Source organism: Schistocerca americana, unplaced genomic scaffold (assembly GCF_021461395.2).
Source record: "Schistocerca americana isolate TAMUIC-IGC-003095 unplaced genomic scaffold, iqSchAmer2.1 HiC_scaffold_158, whole genome shotgun sequence".
Taxonomy (NCBI): Eukaryota; Metazoa; Arthropoda; class Insecta; order Orthoptera; family Acrididae; genus Schistocerca; species Schistocerca americana.
The window spans coordinates 180,001-182,500 of record NW_025725666.1 but is presented as its reverse complement, the minus strand read 5'-3'; positions in this window follow the sequence as shown (position 1 = coordinate 182,500).

Here is a 2,500-nt window from a genome sequence, read left to right as displayed (position 1 = left end):
GTGCGCCCACGCACCGCGCGGCCAGCACGCCGGGAGGCCCCCCCTCACCGGCCGGGGACGGTCCCACCCAGCCACCGCCGCGTATCGCTTCACACCCACATGCCATTCACGTTCGTGGGCATGGTGGGTATCGCTGAAACAACCGGTTGGTAGCTCAACCGATCGTCGCCATCACTGATTCACCTCTAGCGAGAACAACCGCACCACAACGGTTTACCAGTTGTTCATTTGCGTAACGTCACCAGCAAACGTGGACGTCCATCGCCATTTGCAAATTCAACGATTGTTGCATGCCTGTGTCAGGTGTCACGACACACTATGTCTGCCCACATACACGCAACAACATGTGCACGCTTCGCGAACACGTGGAAGGTGGCCCCCGTACGTATGCGATGTCCATTGCGCGAACGACTGTCAACCGGCCTCTGTCGCATGTCGCAGATGTGGAACGCAGTGCACCATGCTATCACGGTGTGTGAGAAGAGACGACTACGTCTGACAACACGCGCCACTACATCAACAGACGGCTCATGCTGATCGCCATCCACGGCATACCATACTGCAATCCAGCTCTTATAGGGAGACGACACGTAGCTGAGTGCACAATATTTGGACCGTATGGTTCGCCGTTGTTGGCGCAGTCGTGGTACGGTCACACATGTACCACGATGTATCATTCAGTACATGAGGACCAATGTGCAGTACAGTGTGTGATTTGGACGTACAACATCAGCGGACAGTTGACACAAGCCGTACCACAACGTAGGCTGTGCTTCGCCATGCGAATGCCAATGAACAACTGCGAAGGGCATTGAGCATGTACGTCCTGCTGCCATCCGCATTACAGTGTATAGCTGCAAGGTGTTTAACATGAAGCGATACTCTGGGGACCGGGCAGTGCGAGTAGCAAACTATATTGCGGGGGTTGCAGTTAGGCAACACTACACTAATTTAACGCGTCGTATGACAATTACAGAGCAGGTTAAGGCCCAACGTGTGTTGGGTTAAGGCCCAACGTGTGTTGGGTTAAGGCCCAACGTGTGTTGGGTTAAGGCCCAACGTGTGTTGGGTTAAGGCCCAACGTGTGTTGGGTTAAGGCCCAACGTGTGTTGGGTTCAGGCCCAACGTGTGTTGGGTTCAGGCCCAACGTGTGTTGGGTTCAGGCCCAACGTGTGTTGGGTTCAGGCCCAACGTGTGTTGGGTTCAGGCCCAACGTGTGTTGGGTTCAGGCCCAACGTGTGTTGGGTTCAGGCCCAACGTGTGTTGGGTTCAGGCCCAACGTGTGTTGGGTTAAGGCGCAACGTGTGTTGGGTTAAGGCGCAACGTGTGTTGGGTTAAGGCGCAACGTGTGTTGGGTTAAGGCGCAACGTGTGTTGGGTTAAGGCGCAACGTGTGTTGGGTTAAGGCGCAACGTGTGTTGGGTTAAGGCGCAACGTGTGTTGGGTTAAGGCGCAACGTGTGTTGGGTTAAGGCGCAACGTGTGTTGGGTTAAGGCGCAACGTGTGTTGGGTTAAGGCGCAACGTGTGTTGGGTTAAGGCGCAACGTGTGTTGGGTTAAGGCGCAACATGGGTTGGGTTAAGGCGCAACATGGGTTGGGTTAAGGTACAATATGGGTTGGGTTAAGGTACAATATGGGTTAGGTTAAGGTACAATATGGGTTAGGTTAAGGCGCAACGTGGGTTAGGTTAAGGCGCAACGTGGGTTAGGTTAAGGCGCAACGTGGGTTAGGTTAAGGCGCAACGTGGGTTAGGTTAAGGCGCAACGTGGGTTAGGTTAAGGCGCAACGTGGGTTAGGTTAAGGCGCAACGTGGGTTAGGTTAAGGCGCAACGTGGGTTAGGTTAAGGCGCAACGTGGGTTAGGTTAAGGCGCAACGTGGGTTAGGTTAAGGCGCAATATAGGTTACGTTAAGGCGCAATATAGGTTAGGTTAAGGCGCAATATAGGTTAGGTTAAGGCGCAATATAGGTTAGGTTAAGGCGCAATATAGGTTAGGTTAAGGCGCAATATAGGTTAGGTTAAGGCGCAATATAGGTTAGGTTAAGGCGCAATATAGGTTAGGTTAAGGCGCAATATGGGTTAGGTTAAGGCGCAATATGGGTTAGGTTAAGGCGCAATATGGGTTAGGTTAAGGCGCAATATGGGTTAGGTTAAGGCACAATATGGGTTAGGTTAAGGCACAATATGGGTTAGGTTAAGGCACAATATGGGTTAGGTTTAGGCACAATATGGGTTAGGTTAAGGCACAATATGGGTTAGGTTAAGGCACAATATGGGTTAGGTTAAGGCACAATATGGGTTAGGTTAAGGCACAATATGGGTTAGGTTAAGGCACAATATGGGTTAGGTTAAGGCACAATATGGGTTAGGTTAAGGCACAATATGGGTTAGGTTAAGGCGCAATATGGGTTAGGTTAAGGCGCAATATGGGTTAGGTTAAGGCGCAATATGGGTTAGGTTAAGGCGCAATATGGGTTAGGTTAAGGCACAATATGGGTTAGG